Source organism: Heptranchias perlo, chromosome 30 (genome assembly GCF_035084215.1).
Source record: "Heptranchias perlo isolate sHepPer1 chromosome 30, sHepPer1.hap1, whole genome shotgun sequence".
NCBI classification, from domain to species: Eukaryota; Metazoa; Chordata; class Chondrichthyes; order Hexanchiformes; family Hexanchidae; genus Heptranchias; species Heptranchias perlo.
In genome coordinates, this window is record NC_090354.1 from 8995875 (window position 1) to 9019948 (window position 24074).

General features: G+C 41.1%; 1 protein-coding gene across 7 annotated transcripts in view; it reads right to left on the minus strand.

The window, feature by feature from the left end:
- raraa (retinoic acid receptor, alpha a) overlaps window positions 1–24074 on the minus strand; it is a 484346-nt gene that overhangs the window by 261392 nt on the left and 198880 nt on the right. For 2 of the 7 annotated variants that reach the window (XM_067968841.1, XM_067968845.1), the window contains one exon: window positions 8943–9019. The exons of 4 other annotated variants lie outside the window; for them this stretch is intronic. The gene's annotated coding sequence lies outside the window, so the exon portion shown is untranslated. Of the gene's footprint in view, window positions 1–8942; window positions 9020–18773; window positions 18981–24074 lie in introns of those variants that run through there. One more of the 7 variants, XM_067968846.1, reaches the window with a different exon arrangement.

Below are 24074 nucleotides of genomic sequence, written 5' to 3' on the forward strand. Positions count from 1 at the left end.
TGTGACACTACTTTAATCTATCAATAGTTTAGCAACCATACATATCCAAGTACTCAACAATGTTTCAAGTTATTTAAGCCTTTTATTTCCCCCCCTTTTCTGGCTGTGTACTAATCATTCGGCTTTTGGAATACTGTCAATTGTTTGTGCACAGTGACAATGCAATTAGGGCTGTTGTGAAGCTTCTAAGCAGCTGTGAAATAGCAAAGCTTTTGCACTAGCTTTATATACATAAAAGTTACAACATGGAAACAGGCCATTTCACCCAACCAGTCTATGTCAGCATATACCCTCCATGCGAGAAAACAGTCCTAATCACATTTACCCGCCCGGTTCCCCTTTTCCTTCATACACCTATCCAATCTAACTTTGAATGTTGACATAATTTCTGCCTCAACCACTAACCCTGGAAGTGAATTCCACAGCCCCACAACAAGAAGTTTTTCTCGTTCTCTGTTCTAAATCTCGTACATTTAATCTTGTATCTATGGCCCTTCTTTCTAGACCCATCACCTACTGGAAGCAGTCTGCTCATATATATCTGTCCCATCCTTTTGTAATGTTAAACACTTCTATTTATGTTGTTTTTATAATAAATGCCCCAATTTTTCAAGTCTTCCTTTGTTCAAAACTTTGTCTGGATAGGGTATTTTCTTGATCTCTCTTTGACAGTGGGTTGATTAAACTTTAAACCATTGGTTCTTCTTTTTCTTTGAAAAGCCTATAGTTCAGGGGAACACCAAGTTTGAAAAGAATAAGAAAGATGAAGTAAAGCAGCACTTAGTGATTAGGCAAGTGTTTAAAAGCCTGAAGAGTAGTAAGAGGGAAAAGACTGAGGGACATAAGGAGTTCCACAGTTTTGAGGTCCTGGGAAAGAAGTAGGAAACTAGTAATGAGTCTTGATTTCAGCATAGCGAAGTTGTGAGGAGGAAGAAGAGCACTGACCTGAAAAGCAGGCAAAATGATGACTACATGTATTGACACACCATAAGCTAGACTCCTGAACAAGCACCTGTCACCATACCACAAGGATGTGATGTGGTCAGTTAGCCTGCAACAATCTGGAGCACAGAGGGTCATGCAAATGGACTTAAACTCAGTGCAGTTCTGAATGAGGAATGCAACAGAGTTGATTTACTCCAGTCTGTTGACATGGGACTGCAGTAGCTTTGCAGCTACTGGCTTGATTTTAAACCAAAATTGGTATGCAAAGTAAGATTGTGGTTAAATCTACTTCTTCAGAACTTCAGACCACATCTTCTTTGCACTTCCTCTTTCTTAAACCACTTACTGGTGTCCATCCAATTTCGCTATTTGGAATCTTTTCATCGATTATCCTCTTTAGTTGAAGGGAACCCTGGCCCCAATTCACACCACAGGTGAGCTGGAAGGTCATGCACTGTAATGTTCTCACTTGGCATACATGAGGTAACATAAGTTTGCACTGCCAGCAGCATGGCTTTGTGCACTGGGATCACATATCCCAGAATAGGGGCATGGAAGTTTGCAAGATAATTATGGACAAGGAAGGCCATTCAGCCCATCTTAGTTCATCCATCCTACAGTCACCCCACAGTGACATCCAATTAGTTATTAAAGGGTTCCAGGGTTTTTGCCTCCACTGCTCGATCCGGAAATCCACTCCATGTATTGATCATTCTTTGTGCGAAGAACTTCCTGATTACCTTTTACTAGTTTGAACCTGTGTCCCGTCTCGTACCCTTGCAATTTAGCACGTCGGTTTAGCAGTCCACTTGATTTCCTGTCCATTAATTTTATTGGACAGAGCAGACAGGTTACAAAACTTGAGTACTTAACCCCCGCACCTCTTATTCTGATGTGAGTTCAAGATGTGCGAGGATCTGCACTGGGCGTGCAAACTTGTAAAGCTTTCCCCACAGTATTTCATTTAATGGTATCCTAATGCTACAAGGAAATATCACACTTAAACCAATCTTTGGTCTGTCTCAGTGTTGTCTTTTTTGTCTCGAGATAGGTTTCTGTGGAACTGTGCAGTTATCCTGGACTGGAACCAGCTGTGCAGGGGATTAACCTATTTTTCCTCAGTAAATACATCTGTCACTGTTAATGTGATTCTATCTCCACTGTGCAGTGTGCTTGAATGGATTTCTCTTTCCTTTTGAGGATGCACCTTACACAATCCATCTTTCTCCCTACATTAACTACTAGTTTGGGTCATCTGTGTTGTAATTGTACAGCTGGGCACCCCCACAGACCAGAAATACCCTGCAATAGTTTTTGATAGTGGAGATGTGATTGTGGACTGTTGCGATCATTACAAGAATTTGAATCTTGTATGCACACACAATATATTTATACAGGATATTTTCAGTCAGGTAAATCAATGGTACAATAGTAAGACCTAAAAAATGTATTGAGAAATACATTTTTTGTTTATGGAAAAAAAAATGCTAACAGTGCCAAGAATGCTCCGTCAATACTGCACACCCACTACACCTTCTGGCTCACACAGAATCTTCAGCCATATTTGAGATAAAATAAATAACAAACATGGCATGGTGCAGACTCAGAGAACTGCAAGATTCCCTAACTACTCCTGTCCCCGAACACAAACAATGTAAAATATAGCATTGAGAAAACGAGCTGTTTGCTGGCAATGTAGATGCAATGGCACTTAGAACACTCATTAAATGTCTATAAGAACACTCGTGAATTCCATCACTCATAAATCTTGAGCCCAGATTCCCACAGTGTATCAATGACTTTCCCCAATATTGGGTTATTTAAAACCCTTAGTCGGAACGAAGAAGAAATAAAGACTTACATTTATATAGCGTCTTTCACGACCTTAGGACGTCCCAAAGTGCTTTACAGCCAAGGAAGTACTTTGTGAAGTGTAGTCACTGTTATAATATAGGACCACCACCACAATATGTTATACTGTACCCATACTATGCAATATGTTATACTGTACCCATAACTATGTAATATGTTATACTGTACCCATACTATGCAATATGTTATACTGTACTATGTACCTAAAACAAAAGCTTTGAGTTTGAGCACTTTAGTTTTAAGGACTTTTCAAAATAAAACTTGAATTCATTTTTAATGCCAACGAATGCAACAGAATCCAGTCCCTCCCTATGTTAACACATACGCAAAAGCCACCACTGCACCCGACAGAGTGCTTAAAAATGGTCTCTGTAATATCAAGACCTGACAATCACAAAGGCCTCACTTTAGACTGGCACGAGGCAAATTTGTTATTCCCTGCTGTGGTAATGTGAAACCACTGTAATTGTTCATAATTGTGATAGATGAACAGAAATGTTGTTAAAATGCAATGCTCTCTGATGTGTATATTAGAATGATACATGTGTTTTTAATTTTGAAAGCAATCAGCTCTTGAACACTTCACATGTTTTCTTGACAGAGGCTAGCCTGTCAATCACTGTTATGTGCACTGAGTTATACCTTCCACTGCTCAAAGGTCACAGACTAGGGTTTCCAATGGCAAGAAGAAACAGATGCGGCTGAGTTTAGAAATGGTGCAAGGCAGCCACAAAACTAAAGGACCAAGTAGAACTTGGCCAGCGCAGACAACAGTTGCTTTTATATTGGTGTTAGTAGCAGGATTGCACTGCTGGTTCCTGAAATGCGGGTCTCATGCGTCAGCCAGAGGCGACCCCAGTGTAAACTTGCTGGATTCACTAGGGTGGGCTTCAAGGAAGGCCCATTTCATCCTGGACCCCAAACTTAGCAAATCTAACAGGGTTGCATTGGGTTATCCCTGCCTGCATGAGACTAACACTTTGAGAACCAGCAGCACAAACACTTTACTGACATTGAAATAAACTCAACTAACGATTGTTGTGTATCGCATTTTAAGTACTTGCCAATAGTGGTTTAACAGTCTGAGATCAGCCAGATGGACTACAATGGTCTTTTACGGTCCTGTACATTTTTTTTCCTATGTACAATCAAGTATGTATTGTAATGAGATTAATTGGAGAAGGGCACAAGATAGATACAGATGAGAAAGGTCACTTTCCCATCTTAGCTCATCTATCCAGATGACAGAACTGTAGAGCCATATATCAGTCAGGCTACAATGTCATTGGTTACTGGAAACTCGGCTTGTTTACACTATAGAGTGCAGCGGATGGAAGAACAACTGTATGTGCTGCAGTTGGCTGCGCCCTATAGTGTAAAAGATCTTTTAAATGAGTCCAGGGCTTCTTTTTCCCCTTCCATCATCCTACCCAGATGTCCATTCTCTGTGTTCATTGCTCTTTGTGTAAAGAACTTCCTGACATCAGTCTTAAATTGCCCTTACATTAGTTTGAACCTTGTTCCAATGGAATGTATTGGTTAGAAAAATGGTGAAACACAACACAAGAAACACAGTGCCCAGCTGCGAAGAGTTTTATTATCCATGAGCGGTTCTCTTTAAAAACCTGCAGTTAGATAAAAAAAAGATAGTTCTAACTATGCACTGCCTTGAAACATTGTTAGTACCCTCTGGAGAGCTATGGGCTCTTTAACAGTCTGCAATTTCATCACTCTAACTAGATTACTGTCTTAAAAATCAGCTCTATAAACAATCTCTATATCCTCTGTAAAGTGGTAACTAAGCTACAGCTCTTAAAAAAAACTAGTGAGAAAGCTCTAACCATACCACTGCCTCAAAACTGAACCTGACACATAGGGGGGCAATTTTAACCTAACCCACCTGGCAGGAAACTGAACGGATCAGGTTGAAAGACGGATTTACACCCTACGCGATTTTACTTTTCACTGAAGTCAATGGAGAACAAATTCGGGTGGGGTGTAAAACCGGCATTCAGCACAATCTGGCCAGTTTCCCGCCTGGCGGGTTAGGTTAAAGTTACACCCATTGTGTCCAGGTCCTATGTGAAGTGACAGAAAGCCATGAGCTCTTTAAAAAGCTGCTTAAATTATACCACTGCCCTCACATTTTATATTAATTCTAATATAAATATGTTTCTATAGGATACAATGTAACAGCATCTAGGCCACACAGATCTGGAAGGTCTCAGTTTTGACCCCATTGTGTGTTGAATTAACTCTTCTCTGCCAGGGTGGCAGCGGAGGCCCTTGAATTTGTTAACCTACTAAGGGACGTGGGGCTAAGGTGGGTATATGGAGTTGGGTCACAGGTCAGCCATGATCTCATTGAATGGCGGAACAGGCTCGAGGGGCTGAATGGCCTTCTCCTGTTCCTATGCCTCAACATCCCCGGATTAGGAAAAGGAAAATTGGCCAGCGCTTTCAATCTTGCCCACTATCCAGTGACCCATGCTAGAAAGTGCATGCAAGTGTGACAATGGTTAGGACAGCACCAGGCTTGCCTATGACGCATCAAGACACACGAAGGAAGAAGGGCCCATTTGGGGAGAGTAGTGGAGGATGCTTTAACACCCAGGGAAATGAACCTCAAGGGAGTCTACACCTTCAGGAGAGCGACAAAAACTGATCTGGAAGAAAAACAAGGAAAAGAAATATAGTGGGGATTGTTGTGCTTATTGGGTCTGGCTGCCTTCTGGGGAGCTTTGTTGGAAAAAAAATAGTATTTTCTGAACAATCATTTTTTGGTTAGTTTACAGATGGCTGGGTCCTTTAGAGAAATACCTTAGGCTAACTGGAGTATTTCCTTTAACTCAGTAATTCAATTTCTGGTTTCTGCTGCTGATCAGGAACAACTCAGGCTTCATTCCCTCACTGTGTGATGTTATTAGACCACTCTATTAAATTACTGCTGTACATAATTCACTACCAGCTATTTAGTATTATAGGTAACCTCACTTTAACATATGCCACTTGAAAAAGCAGAGATTAATAGGGCAAGAAATATAATTGCGTGTAAAGTTGTTTTATCTCTACTGTGCGAATTCCCCAAATAAAGAAAACAGAAATTGACTTTTTGGTCCCTATGTCTTAGTACCACTCAATGTGGTCCACAACACCACCAAGAGCTGTGGCTAGATTGTTGCTAACAGAAGAGTAAATCGAGTCTCCCCTCCTCTTTGCGACATCCTGAGGTCATGAAAGGCACAATATAAATGCAAGTTCTTTCTTTCTTCCTTCTTTGCTGCTGTATGGTCAAAATCCAGAACCTCATTCAAGTGCTCATTATTCAGGTGTGAACCTTGACATTGAGTGTCAGCAAACTACTTAACCACAGGGACATCTCAGCCAAGCCTGGTCCTGTTTGCACTTGCAGACTTTCAGGCAGGGGTGATTGAATAGGTCATTGGTGCAGGAACTCTGATTGATTTATTTTTCCCTAATCCAGAGGCACTGAGCACAATTCTAGTGTTTCTACCACAGGCCCTTGCTGAGATAGGCTAATTCAGGATATATATAGTAATCAATGAGTAACTTTATAACATTTCTCCAGCACTGCATGCATCTGACTCACATTCATCTGAATGTCATCGGCACTAAAAATAACACACAATAAGATTCAGTTTCCTCATGAGATACTATACAAAAACCTTTTTGTTGTGTACAATCAACAGTTTTACTATCTGATTTATATAAATGATGGAAAGTGTGGTTTGCTCTGTAAAGTGCTGGAAACATTCAATACACTAGGTGTAGGCACCTCCCTAGTACACTAACCACAGAAACCTCATTTCAGCTGTACATCTATGACGAATGGAATTCGGCTAATTGCCCTCACTAAAGAAAATGTTTAAAAAATACTTTTCCACATGAATTCAGAAGAAATAGGATGCCATGTTGACTAAGAAAGCAGGTGGACTGGAGCAAAATTGTAACAACATATCAAGTCCTGCCAGTATCAAGTTCAAACAAAAAGCTGTGGGTGTAATCAGACCTGCAGCCATGTAACTCCTCCTGCCATCTTCAATGCTTGGTGATTTCCCTCATTTATTTGTAAACCTGTACTAACATAAAGAAGCCGTTCGCCAGATATGGAATCCTTTCAAACTAAATTACAGGAATTTTTGCACTAGATCTAAAAAGATTTTTTTTTATTTAGAAAACTGTGAAAAATTGCAGTCTTCCTTATATTTTTGCTGAAATCCAACTTCAGTTTTATTCAGTACTGAAAATTACAAAAATAAATGTGCAATGATTGTAGGACATGAAACATTGTCTGATAAAATGGTGATTTATTTTCCCTCCAATTTTCTCCTCCTACTCTTCTGAAGGCACTGATTTATGCTAGGGTACAATTCCATGGGCATCCTTCTAGAACTTCGTCCAAGTGTCAATTCCTTATGTGTGAGCCGAAACAGCATTAGCGTATGTTTGCATTCAACCAGGTGGAAGGGTGGGATACACACCCCAACTTCATTCCCATCCTCTACCTCCGGCCAGGATTCCTCATTTGATGGCAGGGCTTTCAGCCATCTTGGTCCCCATCTTCTGGAACTCCCTACTTACCTTTAAAAACGCCCATGAAACCTATCTTTTTGAATGCGTCTTATAAATTGTCTACTGTTGTGAAGCGTCTTGGGACGCTTTCATTTAATTTAAAGGTATCAGGGATGTGGGACTTCGGTTATGTGGAGAGATTAGAGAAGCTGGGGTTGCTCTCCTTAGATCAGAGAAGGTTAAGGGGAGATTTAATAGAGATGTTCAAAATCACGATAGATTTTGATAGAGTAAATAAGGAGAAACTATTTCCAGTGGCAGAAGGGTCGGTAACCAGAGGACACAGATTTACGGTAATTGGCAAAAAAACCAGAGGTGAGATGAGAATTTTTTTACACAGCGAGTTGTAATGACCTGGAATGCACTGCCTGAAAGGGCGGTGGAAGCAGATTCAATAATAACTTTCAAAAGGGAATTGGATAAATACTTGAGGGGGAAAAATTTGCAGGGCAATGAGGAAAGGGCAGGGGAATGGGACTAATTGAATGGCTCTTTCAAAGAGCCGGCACAGGAACAATGGGCCGAATGGTCTCCTTTTGTGCTGTATTGTTCTGTAATTCTACGATTTATTACATTAACGGTGCTATACAAATACGACTTCTTGTAATTGGTGAGGTCCAGGTACACTTTCTAATAAGAGTCACTGGATAGCAATCAAGAGTGGAAACCCTGGCTGATTTCTTTCCCCTACCCAGAGCAGAGGTGCTCAAGGCTAACTGCAGCATCCAAGCTGCTGCCCCAGATGATGTCAGCTAATTCAGCACAGACTGGAGATCAAACCTGGGACCTTTTGATCTATATGGCTCAATATAACACCAGGGAGTACATATACCTATTAAATCAATGGGGCAGCTGATAAAATACAGATTTTAAAAATGCAGATTGAAAAAAATACTTAATTTCATTCATGCTGTGTTGTACACATGGAAACTGTTAGGATGTTACTTGGTTGAATTGCCAGTCTTCCACCCATTGAGAAGGTGACAACTATCTAGAATTCTGTGAGCTCCAGCGTTCACTTGTCACATATACCCTGAAAAATGGCAAGGCAATCAATCGCATGAGCAATCACCCAGTGCACATAGGCCGTTATTCAGGAATCTTTAGTACAATTTGTTCTATGATGAATATGAAAGTGAACATAAACTTATGATTTTGCGCATCAGTGTTGGTTTTGAAAAAGGGTGAAGCAGAGAACCAAACCTATGTTGGCGTGTGAAAGCAAATGCTAAAGGTGCACACAGACACTCATTATCACCGTTAATCTAGTACTTTCTGTGTTTACGGTGGATTGTCTTTATGGAATCTATCACATTGAATTGTACAATCTAAGAAACCTAACACAGCAGGAAGTCTGAAATAGCAAAGGAAGTGTTCTGAGACAGAGCTAAACTATACGTTAATTATAAATATTAATGTTTTTCATCATCAATCAAGCCCTTTTGTTATAAACACTGTAACTGCAGTGGGTTTCTATTCTCGCTGTAGGGAAATGGCACAACATGTAGTAAAAATAACACATGTGCTCTTACCATATAACAGTTTGCATTGTCACTTCCTCAGGGATGAGGTCCTAATCGTGGGCATGACATCAGGGCTAGGTGTTTCTCTAAGAGAGGAAGCGAAAGGGGAAAAATACAGTGGGTGAGTCACACTAGGTTGCTCTGTCCCAACTCCCAGTACTGGGCTGAATGAAGCATCAATAGAAGCTTGGGAACTGTTCACTTGCCCAATCTCAGTCAGAGAATGGAGCAAGCATAGGGGACCAAAGAGAAGAAAACGTTAGTAAAACTAGGGCCAAGACAACAAACAACTGTAGCTCACAGAAACGGCAACAGTGCTCACTCTAGATGTATTTGCACTCAACAGTACAGTACAGCAAAAAGCACTGCATTACAGAGAGCCTCTATCAGCTGGCATCTATATTTTATAGAAACCACTATGGAGATTAAAACAATAATCAGAATCACATATCCGTAATTTAAAAATGGTCAGCACTATATTTTGCATAACGTTATCTTTTGCATATAAGATAGCGTAAAAACAGGGTACTGCCAGAGGTAACTGTAACAAGGTCAAATGTCTCACGAATGTACTTTAGTGGCTGCTGAGAGCACAGTAAGAATTGGAAAAACCATTCTGTGGCACAAGTGGGCAAGCAGGAGATTTTTGGTAGCCCAATGTACAGTGCACAATAACGCTCATTCACTAAGTAATGGTCAATTCTGTGCAGGAATCACAGACAATAATCTTCATGTAAAGCAGTCAGTCTTGTGGAAATGTTACCAACCCCTCCCCTCTACGTATCTATTAGTTTGACATGAGGAATTTCAATATGGGTGTAACCCTGGAGTAAATCATACAGTATAAAACTCGTGTACTTCAAAGCCAGAAACTCGTTGCTACAGCCATTGTTTCATGTCCAAATGACTTGGACACTGAGGCATTGTTTTATACCCAAATGTAAATCTGGGTCAAGAATGAACATAGAATGCTCTGTCTATCTACACCATTTGTTTTCAGCCAACAAGGAATGCCAGAGACGTGCTGTGGTCCAGCTGTCTTACCCATACAAGTACACTGTTTAGGCCAAGTTCTGTAAATTCAGCAGAACTCAGTCCTGACCTCAGCAGTATCCAGACTGAGATGCACTGGAGTCACTCCAGAAACTAGCGCAAATGCAGTACTGAAGTTTTTTTAAAAAAATTGGCAGTCCGTACTGTCCCCTCCCCTAAGTAACTGCTATAACATGAAAATAAATTCCAATCCCAAATTGATCCCAGAGAGAAGTGGCAATAAGCCATAGGCAGTGCTTCTCACTTCATCTTTTTAACTTTGACCTACATTTTATTTGAAAAGTACAACAAAATAAATTAGCTAGATCACCTGGAGAGATTTTTTAAATTCACAGTGTTTTGATATTTGACTCAGGTAGTAGCAGCCCTCCTGTACATCTCCCAAGTGACCCTTCTTCATGCTTCAAGCTGGACAATGAGCCTATGAAGAGCATTTCAGCCAATTTCAAACCTGTTCTCACTGGATACATAGTTTAAACAATGCAAGCGTAGGAATGTTTAAACTATGTAAGAGTAGGAATAGAGTGGATATTAGGCAGTTCTACTTTTCCCAGAGAGTAATGAGCCTCTGGAATATATTGCCGGCTGGTGTGGTGGGTGCTGACGCTCCGTGTGCCTTCAAGAGAGTTGGACTGGTTCTTGACAGGGGCAGAGATCGCATCATATAAAAGGTAAGTGCTTTTATAGATAACACTTGGTCCATGTGATCTTCTCGACTGGTTTTGATCCCGAGGGGGTCGGAGAGGAATATTCCATAGTACTTTTTCCCCTTACTGGTCCTGGGTTTTTTCTCTGTTTTCTTGCATTTCCCAGGAGATTACATGCCTGTGGGGGAGTGGGGGGGGAGGGAGGGGAGAAGCGTTTAGTCATGATGCTCTGACCATCATGGTGTGGGGCAGGCTTGATGGACCAGCTGGTCTTTTCCTGCCCGTCAATTTTGTATGTTCGTATGGATACCTACCTACGCCCATTTTCAAGCAGGAGTCACTGAACAGTAATCATGAATGAGAACCTTAATTTATTTTTCTCCTCTCTAGCCCAGGGTGGTGAAGTCAACTGCCATTTAGCCAAAGATCATCTGGCTCAACGTAGACCATAGATCGAACCTAGAATCCCTCTAGTCCATATCACTCAGTGCCATTTGTCACTAAGAAAGCAGTAGTTTTGTTTCTTCCGCAAAGAAAACCTCTACAGGTAAATAAGAACAGTAACCCCCAAATTATTTTATTTTGTCTATAAACTATTAAGCTATGTTATTATTGATCCTCTCTATAGTATTTCAATATTTTTGAAGTACTAAACTCAGCTGTGATAATATTTTGTGAAGTTATATCCATTTAAAGCTTACTGTGTTTGACAATGAAACACTTTCGCAAGAAAATAATTTCATTTTCAACAGCAAAGTTTAATCAAACATAGCACCAAAAAGCAATTTTACTCCATCTACACCCCAGCGATCAAGTATTAAGTTGAAGTCTCAAAATTTAGTATTGCAACCAATTGTCCGCAAATTAATATGTCTGAAGTTTTTCATTACTTTTATTTTTTTCTGTAAATTTTGTAACACTAAATTCATTGAAAAGTGTAGGTGATGAGGTTGTTAGTTAAATATTAAACAACCAGCCCTCATTATGTCCTAGAGGCTGGTTTATTTTACTTATCTAATGTGTTTGGTTCGAAAACTGTTTCAAGGACTCCTCTGTACAGCCCAGAAGGTACCCATTTCCTGGATGAAGATGTTGAGAAGATAAGTTCCTGTGAGTTCTGCCAAGAGAATCCCTGAGGATCACATTCACTTCTCAGAATTATTATTAATGTATTTGGTCTGCTTTCAGATCCATTAGGAATTGTATTCATTTTTTACCTTTTCTTTTTTAACAGGGAGCTTGTTGAGTTTTGCCCATGATTGTTAATACCACAGCAGGGTCTGAGTTTGAAAGAAAACTGGAACAAAAGTAGATGATAACTTACAGTCTGCCTAGAACCAAACCAAAGAGATCAACAGCAATGCTGAGGAGAGTGGATGTTATCCACTGGGGTCTCCTTGACTGAAGAAACCAGAGTAGGGTCGCTCGAATGCAAGAAATGGATGTCTTCTGGGCTCTAGGGAGGAGATCTACAAATGCAGCTGTGTAACAGAGTACATTACATAAACATAAAAACCACATGGAACGCATCAAGCGCTAGGTACTTCATACTATGAAGTACTTGCACAGAGAGAGAGTTATTCTCCTCTAATATTCAACTAACGTTGATCAGGAGAAATTATGAATCTTAAAAGTTATAGGAGGCATAAGATTTTAAAAAGAACAGCGCTGTTTCTGTACACATCAAAAACAGTCAAATTTGACAAGGAATCCCTATTATGTGAATAGTTTACCTTGCACAGCATTTTATTCATTAAATGAAGAAATTCACGGAGAAGTGTCACAAGGAAGTATTTGCTGTGCAGTTTCTTGTACACTTTCACCACAATGGAAGGATGATTGACGGTAAATCTTTTAATATTCTAATTACATTTATCTTGCTTTTATTTGGTAGATATTGATATTACTGAAGTCGTCTCCCAAATCCTTGCCCATCTCTCCTCCAACTCCCTATTTGAACATCTCCAATCAGGTTTGCACCCATGCCACAGCATAAAAATCACCCTAAGCAAAGTCACAAATGACATTCTCTGTGACTGTGGTGCATTATCCCTCCACGGCCTCTCTGCAGTTTTTGACATGGTCAAACACAACATCGTCCTCCGTCATCCAGCTCAGTGGGATTGCCCTTGCTTGGTTCCACGCTTACCTATCCAATCCCTCTCCCCAGTCACTGTCTGGGGCTGAACATAAGTGTTCGCAATCTCAGCATCCTACTCTATCCTAAGCTGAGTTTTGAACTCCATACCCTCTCCATCACAAAAACCAACTCTGTAACATCGTCCACCTCTGCCCCACCTCACCTCATCTGCTGCTGACACCCTCATCCATGCCTTTGTCACCTCTAGACTCAACTATTCCAATGCTCTCCTTGCCGACCTCCTATCCTCCATTTAGTGTAAACTTCAGCTGATCCAAACCACTGCTGCCCATATCCTATCTTGCACCAAATCCTGCTCGCCCATCACCCCAGTTCTTGTTGACCTATATTAATTCCCAGTCCCACAATGCCTCAAATTTATTATAAGCCTCGTGTTTAAATCCCTTCATGGACTCACCCCGTCCTATATCTGTAATATCCTCCAGCACTACTACCCCACCCAAACTCTGCACTCCTCCAGCTCTGGCCTCGTGTGGATTCTCTCTCCCTTGATCCCACTATGGGCAGACATGCCTTCAGCCCCACACTCTGGAATTCCTTCCCTTAACCTCTCCTCCTTTCCACCCCACTGTCCTCCTTTATGACCCTTCTTAAAGCCCACCTCTCTGACGAAGCTTTTGGTCACCTCTCCTAATATCGCCTTCCTTGGCTCAGCATTCAACTTTTGATTCAGCCTTTGTGAAGCACTTTGGGTCACTTTTCTACCTTAAAGGTGCTATATTAATGCAAGTTGTTATTGTATGACTGGTAATCAAGTAACATTTTTGGGATGTAAACCTGGTAAAATATATAACCATGGGAAAAAATTGTATTCATTTGAGGGGTAAACAAGTAAAATTGCAGAAAGTGGACTTAGAATTTCAATTCTATTTGTTTACTAATGCGAAATCAACTCTATCGGTAAAATGCAACACTTTAGCCCATCCCCACAGGGGAAGTCTTCTGTTTGTTATGTACATACACAATACTGGCCACTTAGGCCAGCTGCTTACCTTGTACCAACAAGCAATTGACAAATCAATAACAACTGCTACTTAAGCCGAGAACCCTAATGCTCGGTGATGCATTATTCCCCAATTTCAAAACATTCCAAAAGGACCAACCTTTAGTAAATAATCTGGCAGTAGTTCAATTGAATCACTCCTACTTAAACCCTTTTTAACCAGCTCACCATGTTTACCAATTTTTTAATATATATTTGCTTTTATTGCACCAGCTCTATTCCAATCCCATACAGTAAGTGAAACAAAGGCTGCAGGCAGCACTTCAAGGGACGAGTTGAAATTTACTCTTGACCCTGGTCTGATTTATTAAAACTAGTTTGCACTATATCTCATACTCAAACCTGCTTATCGGCAAAACCCATTTAAGGTAAAAAGATTCCACCTTGGAAAAAATATAAAGGCCCACGTATAGGATGAGGACTCCATGCCACACCAGCCAAATCTTTTTTAAAAAGTTAAAACCTCCTTCTTTTTCCTGGCTCAAGAAGTGAGAGGAAACTTTACTTCTGTACTTCTTTTGGGGGGTGGGGGTGGAGACTGCTAATTTCGAGTATTTGGATACCCACACTAAAATCTCACATAACACTCATTATATGCTTAACCTGAAGTTGAATTAATATTGAAGAACCAAAAAAAATATACATTATAATTTTTTTTAAACACAAAAAAAATAATTTAGCTGCATGACAGAAAATTTGTGAGCTTTGAACATTGCAAAGAATCTTCAGCAACAAAGGGTTAACAGTTTCCACTGCATCCCGCCGTGTCTGAATAGGAAACATGCACTGCATTGTCTGAAGCACGGATAAAGTTCTATGTGAATTATAAATGTACCAACAGCAGTGATAAATTCTCTCTGGCTTGGATCTCTGGGTACAGTTCAAAGCCATTAAAAACTGTAAATACTTTTCTCTCTTAACATTATTCAAACCTGTCAGTCCGAACAATCAGTCAAATCCAATTCATCACAGAGCATGTGGTAATCCTTTTGGAATGTATAAAATTACTTCCAGATGTGGACCCCAGGAATATTTAAAAACTGTTTGCCCCCTCTTTTAAAAAAAAATAATAAATTATCCAAATATATCAAAGTTGAGCTTTTCTTTTTATGAAAAGCACTCACAACCAGATGAGAATCTGCAAAGCTGTCTGCTGAACTCAAGTGAACTGATGTTTATGTTGGAGAGAGCTAGCACTCAGCAATCTGACCTTAATAGAATATACTGTCAACATTCCAGTTAGAGCACTGGATTCATGCTCCGTCACTTCTTCAGGAAAGAAAAAGCACAGTCTTATCAGATATGGAAGAGAGCGAGAAATACTAAAGCTGGAATTCTGACAGACTTAAAATGCAAAACCTGGCTACAGTACATTTTGAACAAAAGCCTCATGTCCCATTTTGTCAATTAAGCATTAGGATTTGCAGCAACAGGCAGCTGGCTTGTAGTTTTTTTTGGAACAGGCACTCAAATGTGTATCATGGCTCAAATAATCTAGTCAAAGTAAGGCTCTAATGCACTTTGGCATTAGAACAGTACTAAAATTATCTGAAATCTGATTCCAAAAGTACAGTTTAAAATATGGAGTTTGCTCCTGAACTGGTCAAGACCAGAGCACAAAAAAGTACCACAATAAGTTAGTTTGGGTTCCAGTTTTTGCACATTTCCAGCTGCAGCATAGCAACAAGCCTGTTTGGATTCTGTTTCCAGCATGCATTGCACAATGATGTGCATGACACCAGTATTGTTACATGTTGTGCAATGGGGGAATCCCCAAATTTGTAATTGGCTTAAATTATGAAATCCGATTCAGGTGCAACTAGAAAAAGAAAGAAAAACTTGCATTTGTATAGCGCCTTTCATGACCTCAGAACATCCCAAAGCGCTTACAGCAAATTAAGTACTTTTGAAGTGCAGTCACTGTTGTAATGTAGGAAACGCAGTAGCCAATTTGCGCACAGCAAGCTCCCACAAACAGTAATGTGATAATGACCAGATCATCTGCTTCAGTGATGTTGGTTGAGGGATGAATATTGGCCATGACACCAGGGAGAGGCTCCTGCTCTTCTTTGAAAATAGTGCCATGGGATCTTTTGCATCCACTTGAGAGGGCAGACTCCGTTTGTCTCATCTGAAAGGCAGCACCTCCAACAGTGCAGTACTCTCTCAGTACTGCACTGGAGTGTCAGCCTAGATTTCCTGCTCAGATCTCTGGAATGGATCTTGAGCCCACAATCTTCTGACTCAGAGGCGAGAGTGCTACTATTCTGGGCAATGGAAGCCAGTATAACCAGGAGATGAAGTTCCAACATGCACTCATTAGTTGTTGACCAACTGGGGACTATCCTCGTTGGGGGCAAGGAAAGTAAGCAGGATTTCTTTGGGCTGAGTTGACTCCAAGACTACGCAACTGGTGATGGGAGATTGGAACTAGTTGATCCTCGGTGACAGACTCAGTAATCCAGGCAACTCCACAGTACTCCAGGGCGCTATCGGTGATTGGCTAATTGGTGGATCCCACATCTATCACTGCAGGCTGGGATTCTTCCCAGTCAGTTCTCGGTAACCCAGCAAGCCAAGGCCCTAGCAGATGGGGTGACTCAAGGTGGACAAGTTGTGTTCTGGTAAGCTGTGCATTTTTGTCTGGCTAAACTCTGGCAGTACCCTTTCACACTTGCAGATCCCTTAAGCCGTAGATTTTTCCAGCTTGCATCTAAGTTCTCTGGGCTTAGATAAGTGGGGTACGTTTGTACAGAGAAACAATGTGCACTCCATATCAGGCCAATTTAAAGTCTACTTAGTTTGGTTTCTTAATAATGGTGACCAGTCTGCACACGTGACAGACACCTAGTTGACCAAAAAAATCATCAATATTGTGCGTTATGTCATTAGCTAGTCAGTGAATGTTGTTCTTGCCAGTTTTAAAATACACATACGTTTGTGAATATCCACTTGAAAAACATGATTTCTATAGATTTCAAAAGTTAATTGTTATAAAGCTTAATTTATGAAAATATGTATAACCAAAAATATTTCTCCATTACAAACAGTTTAATAAAAAATTGTGCATTTTTTTGTGTGCGCACATACATTGGTCAGACTTTTTTCCTGCCCTATACCAATTCATTTGTTTGCATTTTGCTCACTGCTTCCCATTTCTTTTTTCTCCTCCAATTTCTCCCTTCTATTACTTAAGTTGCTGACTCCTGGTGGATTTCACAGGCGACGGGCACCCTACAATACCTTGCCAGCAGACCACACGTCATTTGTGAGCCCAGAGGGTGAACTAGTCACCAAGCTGTTTGATCACAAAGTACTCACAGTCGAGCCTGATCCTCGACTTACCTGAGGTCCACACATGTGCACTTTTCAGTAGAGGTCATGGGAGAGTGATTGGGCAGATACCCTGGCTAATTTTCCCCCTCCTGAGGCTAAGGGCGTTAAAACCAATTGTAGTGTTCTAATTATCACTCCAGCTGAGAACAGCTAACTGAGCACAGGCCAGAGATCGAACCTGGGACTTTCCTGGTCTGCAATCTTATCTTGCAGTGCAAAGAACAAGGGAGCACTAAGCATGTAGAAGTGCACCAGCTTGGACAAGATATTCATGCACATGACCAAAGTGGAAGAAGTGCTTTAAAACTGTTTAGCTAAATAAAAATTTAGATTGAAGTGGTGGTTTGTGCATTATCTTCTTGTTCTGCAGCTTATCATCTGGGTTGGGCCCCCATCTGAAAACATTAAGAATTAAGCAATGAATGGCTTTCACCAAAATAGTTCTGGGCAACAGGAACACTATCAACAGGTAACCTCTTGTTTTTGCTGGATGATTTTGTGCAGTGACAGTCTAAGAAGGCAACGACTGTAAAGCAAGTCTGCTGCAATTCAATCTGTAACGTTATCAATTATCAAACATTCTCAATAGGATAAGAGAAAACATACATTCAAAACATGACTTCAAAACAACCCAAACTCACACCCAGCTTGTACCAACACTAAAGGGCACTACAGCTGCTTTTAACTTGGCCTTCAAGAGGTACATATACGCCACTGGCTTTCAACAGGCAGGTCTTGCATATCTAGCAGCAACCACAATATAAGCTTGCCAGATTTGCTAAGCCCGAGATCGCCATGAAGACCCTGTTTTCTACAGGGTCTTCCCGGCATCGAGTCTTATCAAATCCTGGACGTTTATTGTAATTTACATGTACTTTACATGTAATTCTATTGGAGTTGGGACCAGGTACGAGATACAGCGACATCAGCAAACATCAGCGCAGTCACCCCTCAAGCACCAATTCAAAAGCAGCTTAAAAGGGTCCATATGTAAACTGTCTCAGTCACAGCAGTTTCATGAACTTTCTATTAAGCATATATTATATCTCAATGAAATAAGTGAACATCAAATAAACAAGATCTTATCATTTTCATTTTCCAAACTTTTCTCTCTTTCCTCTTCCTCCTCCACAACCCACCACGACCACCACCCCCCCCAAACAATAAATGCTTTTCTCCTTTACTTTGGAAATTGAACACACACGTTGGGCACTTGGGAATTAAACAACCAGAAGCAGGAGATTAGATTGTCATTAGCTCCACAGCGCTACAACTCTTTTCTCTCTCTCTCCCTTTTTTGCTTTCCTTTGTTTTTGGCACAGCGGCTGGAAAAATATCAGCAAACTCTTAGCCTCTTGACAGACTGGGGCCAAGAACCAGGCTTCAGACACAGCTCCGATTCCCACAGGCGGACAGACTGATCGAAAACAGAACACAGTCTAGGCATTACAAGACTTGAACCAGGGCCAGACAATAAACATGCAGCCTAGAAAACACGTTATCTGCATCTAATTTCTTAGTAAATTTTTCTTCTTTCTCTAGGGTAGCCGGAATATTTACAAGACCAAAACTGTAAAAAAAACATTTCCACTGTCAAAGATGTCTTCAGCCGCACATTCAATTGTGAAGTTTGCACCAACCTTGTGTCTGGAATCCTAGCAAGAGGCACACACTGGTGTCAAATCCATTTGAACAGAGAGCAGAATGTTGAAAAGGAGAGGAAGGCAGGTTACTGTGTAAACTTTGGGAACAGGAAAAACATAGCTGTAATACGAGAGCTCTGCCGATGTCATCAGCCCAGCAAGCCAGTTGAAACCCTGTGACTGCCGACTCCCAGCACATCACTCACTGCACCCACCTGTCGAGCAGCGCCTCGGATTTGCGAGCTTCTGTGATTTCCTGTCTGTCCGCCTGGCAGCAGAAGGATTACAGGGAGTGACACAAGCAGTTACAGTATAACAGCAATGTTGCGAAACACAAGAGATACCGCTCAGCACTTTTGAGCAAAAGTTCAGCTCTCCCCGATCGCTTTGGAAATTTAACCAGTGAGCAGCTGAACTGCACGGACCACAAAGATCGCAGGTTCGGTCCCAAGTCTGCCAAGTTAGCGGATCTCAGCAACGGCAGTGGCAAGGGTACTATCAATGGCCTCTATGTGTGCTTCTGAGTTAGGGAAGGGATAGTCAGCTGGGGTTCCTGCCCTTGGTCGCTGCCCAACAATTCCTGCTGGATGTACATGTGTGTGGATGCTGGTTGAGGGCAGGACAGGCTTAGCTGCGATACTCCCCGCAGTAGAACAGCTTTCTGACACTAACTCTCACGCACATATAGAACTGCACTGAGTACAGGAGGGTGAGTGGCATCTTTGGAACTGTATCTCAAACAAGGATGTCAATGCTTTCACTCGCTCACCTGACGAAGGATAAAGCCTCCGAAAGCTTGTGATTTTCAAACAAAACAGTTGGACTATAACCTGGTGTTGTAAGATTCCTTACATTCAGGAGGAGAGACAGCAAGGGAAAAAAATTGGCAAAGAAAAATAAATGTTCAGCAAAACAGCTTTTCAATCTGGCTCACTTTGAGATTCTTGCTGTAATTTCAAACTGCTGCTCAACATTATACTTTGGCTAAGGGGAAGGAGGAATAGACATACTGGGGGGGCGATTTTGAACTGCACATCGGTTGGGGCAGCAGGCACACTGCTTCAAGCACCTGTGTAAAAGTGCTTGATTCACATGCATCACTGCTGTGTTCATTTCATGCTCTGAAGATCAGCCTTTGCTTCACCGTCCAGTGGAAATCACACTTACAATGAATCGCCTTTCACAATTAACCTAGCACAATCTAACAGCTAAATTCAGTATCCCTATGCTCCCAGCATTAAGCCACGGCAACACTAATTCTCCGATCCGCACTCCCTTTGAGCGCGACTCAACGCAGGACCCACGGGATCAGTGAATTTTACGTAGAGTGCGTCTGCTTCCAGGTTCTGCCCTCATGTTTTCTATGACCAACAGGTCATCTATTTCTTCAGAGAAACCCACAAATCTGTCAGCACAATAACAGAAACCAACTACTCCAAGTTAATGAAAACTATCAGAATTATTCAGGAGCAAGGGAAGAGGACAGTGTAGTATCACTATAAAATCCTCTCTCCTCCTCTTGGAATATTTGTGAAACAGCCCTAAATTGAGTTAATTAAAATCAAAATCGTATTGAAAATGTAATGTTAGTCAGTCTGTGTTCATCCTGGAATTAATACAGATGGAGAAAAATAATGATTTGATCTGAATGGATTCTAGGCCTGCCATTTCAAATGTACTGGGTACATCACATCACCTAAATCCTTTCTGACACATATCAACTGTTGGATGTGCAACAGTTTTTAAAGAAATGTTTCCTTAAGATTACTTAATGCATAAAAAATTTAACAAAATGAAATTTTTTTTATTGCTGGTTGCAAAGAAAAAGAAAATCAGAGGATTCTTATATCGCACTATTTTTAGAGTGAAATAACAAACTGTAATCGTGATTGATGTCTTTGTGAAGCGTGTTCATGTGGCTCCAACTGATCCAAATTTGCACTGCTCGGCAGCCGTAAACATGGCATTACACTTCAGCATGACCTGTCCATGGATCTGATACTGAAAACTGAAAGCAGCTGCTATCACCTGCACACCATTAATTATTCCAGCACATGTTACGCCTTGAAAGATTTACCACAACCAGCTCAGTTTCTATTACGAGGCACTTTATACCGACAGTATGGTACACCTGCCACCAACAACGCTATATGATATAAAGAAGGTAAACTCCGTGCTTCCGATGGCATCTCGGACTCAACCTTTCCTGGGCCCAAGAGCACAATTAAGAGTTGCAGAAAAATTGGGCTGCTTCTTGCTGACCCTCCAATAGTCTCAACAAGAAATGGTGACACGCTGGCCGTTCTGGCGCCCCAGCACAGTACAAGAGTAGATTTTGTTTCAAAATACTGCAGCAAAGTGCAGTAGAACCCATGCTTGACCTAAACATAAAATTTTAACACATTGTTGGCATCGTTCATCCAGCATGCAAGCCGGGAGCATGCAGTTAACTGCAGGCAGACTCGCGACAGCTCACATGTGCAAAATTGCGACTTTACCCAAGCTGTATTCTTTATTGTTTGAAATCAACAAGTAATATTCACAATCAATAGTTTTAATCCATTTAAGGAATTTATATATTAGGAATTTCTTGATCAAAACCATCCAGTTCTGACGAAAGGTCATTGACCTGAAACATTAACTCTGTTTCTCTCTCCACAGCTGCTGCCTGACCTACTGAGCGTTTTCCAGCATTTTCTGTTTTTATTATAAATTTCTTGAATGGATATGCTGAAGTATAGCATATGCTGATCACTATCCAATGACCTCGGCTGGAAAATGTGCATGCGTGCACACCAGATGAGAACTGGATTGGAATCCGCGATGATGCCCTCACCAGTAGAATAGCCAGCTGATGGGGTCTGGGTTAATTCATAAAGAATGGCTACTTGGGCCAAGGTACACTAGGGTGTTCAGTCCCCCTGGAACCACACTACAGCAAGAATCAGAATAGGAGAGGAGAGATAATTACTCCCCCTCGAGCCTGCCAACCACAAAAGCAGTCTGCACGGCACATCAGAGAATTAGAATGAACAACCATTTTTGCGATACAAACAGAAAATGGAATTCAGGTCACATTTCCCTGAGATCTCTGTGGGCAGGGTTAATCAGTTTTGGAGTGGGGGGTGGGAACTTTAACTTCAGAGGCCTTGTAGAGGCACATTTAGCAACAATTTTAGTCACGCTATCTTTTTGAAATGTTTAATACTAACTTTGACACAATGCCAACTGGGGTCATAGAACTTCAAAAAAAGAAAAAGCAAGGCACCGTTGTGCAATATTTTCTTTGGATTTTTGTTTCTTTGAAATGGAAGGGAAAAAGTCTCACAATATAATGTGGCCCAATAGGAGTTTTACTAGAATGCTTATTTGCTTTTTGTACCTCCAATAAGCAATGATCTGATACATAAATTCTATAATATTTCATTTTTTATATTCCAAATTGCAACTGTTCATATTGGCGATATTATGACTTCAAACATAGCTTCCAAAGCCTTTTTTTGTTTTAAAAATGACAATATAATTGCTAATCTGAACTGGTCGGAACTGAACACAATGCGGACTCAACAATTCATCATTCAGAATTTGATGTACCTGAAGCTGATAAGAGTCCAAGGTAAACTGAGGACTCGTGTAAGCAGCCTTTCAAATTTTAAGTCAGGAGGGAGAATTGCCATTCAAATACAGTATCATAGCTTAACATTATAAACATAGAAAATAGGAGCAGGAGTGGGCCATTCGGCCCTTCGAGCCTGCTCCGCCATTCAATATGATCATGGCTGATCCTCTGTCTCAATACCATGCGGATAGCAGCAGGAACCAGCGCTGAAGTCTGGAGTTGATAGGGAGAGTTGCTATTTAAATATCACAGCACTGGAGGAGTGCAGCAACAACTGAAAGCAACCGCTGATAGGAAAGTGCGCCGTTCCACCTGTGTTGTGCTGTTCAAGTGGCAACTCTCCCTTCCAACTTCAATCCCACTGCTGATTTTAAGTATCAACTGTCGTCTTTAATTTTGGAGACAGTTTTCTGCTGTCCCAGGAGTCAACGGATCAGTCTCACGGCCAACATTATCTGTCCGTAGCCAAACATATCATCCCTGGTCTGCCACCTGGTGATGATTCTCTAACGGTCTTTTTGTAGGTTAAGGCTATTATTCAAGGTTGCTGTGCATTTTACATATTCCACACTATATAAACTATTCAAGCTGTGCCAAAACACTGTGCTCTTTTCAAAGCTATCAGCCCAGAAGGAAGCCATTTGCCCCATCACACCTGTATGGCGCTCTGGAAGAGTTATCCACTTAGTACAATTCCCCAGCCTTTTTCTATACCCTTTCATTTCTTTTCTTTTTCAAATATTTATCTACATCCCTTTTAAAAGCTATTATACCGCTGTTCCCTCTTAGGGCTCTCCATGTCCAAACAATCCTCTGCACAAAAAAAAATTCCTAATCTTTCCCTTCATTCTTCTACTGATGATCTTAAATTTATATTCCTCTAATTACTGGCTCACCAACCGGCAGAAATAGTTTTTCTCTATTTATCTAATCAAAATCCCTCATCATTTTTAACAGGGCTATCAGATCTCCTCTCTGTTCTCGTTAAAAGAGTGCTAGTGTCTCTAATCTCTCCCCATAACTAAAGCCTCTCATCCCTGGTATCATTTTAGTAAATCTCTTCTATTCCCTCTATGACATTCTTTCTAAAGTAGGGCACCCTACTATACTGTAGCTCTAATGGCTCTGAAACAATCCCCTTCTTCTTGCTGATTAATAGCTTAGTCTCAACTAACATTCAGTCTTTGGCAACCTTTTGCGAACGTTGTAAACCAGTGCTCAGCAGAGTTGCTGGAAAACCAAACAGCAAAAGCCCAGTCCCACACAGGCCCATTGCCCTGACATGGTTTCCTTCTTTTACTCTCACAGTCTGTCCCACTATCTTTCCCCCTCACCCCCATGTCTCTTAATCACTATTTCATGATTTATCTTGTCTTTTTACAAAGAACTGCATAGAATCTACGGCATAGAACCAGGCCATTCGGTCCAACTGGTCTATGCCAGTGTTAATACTCCACACGAGCCTCCTCCCATTCTGATTACCTCTTTCCTGCCTCCGTAATCTTCTATTCCCTTCTCCCTCAGGTATGCATCAAACCTCCCATTAAATGCATCAATATTATCCACTTCAACCACTCCATGATGGCAACGAGTTCCACATTCTCACCACTCCTTTCAAACTTGGTGATGTCCTGCACTTTGAGGCCTTTCACCTAGGTTTCCTAATACAAAGGGGATCA